A 281-nucleotide genomic window follows, 5' to 3' on the forward strand; every position below is an offset into this window, starting at 1 on the left:
ATTATAATGTGAAGTAGGTGTAATAAATGATTGAGTATAAATAGCAGTATTAGATAATTGATTTTTACCTCTCAACGGCACCCTTAGGACCTTGATCTGGCTGATTCCAAGCTACATCCCAATAACTAGGATAGAAGAAAGAATAATATATAAGGGAAAATCTAAAAGCAAGAATATTTAATCAGGCGATCAAATTTAAAAGCAAGTGATATATATACGTACCCCCTGTTTTCTCTTTTATTATGATCCTCAAGTAAATTAGTGATACCATTATACTCTAT

This window comes from Corylus avellana, chromosome ca2 (genome assembly GCF_901000735.1).
Source record: "Corylus avellana chromosome ca2, CavTom2PMs-1.0".
In the NCBI taxonomy this organism is placed as follows: domain Eukaryota; kingdom Viridiplantae; phylum Streptophyta; class Magnoliopsida; order Fagales; family Betulaceae; genus Corylus; species Corylus avellana.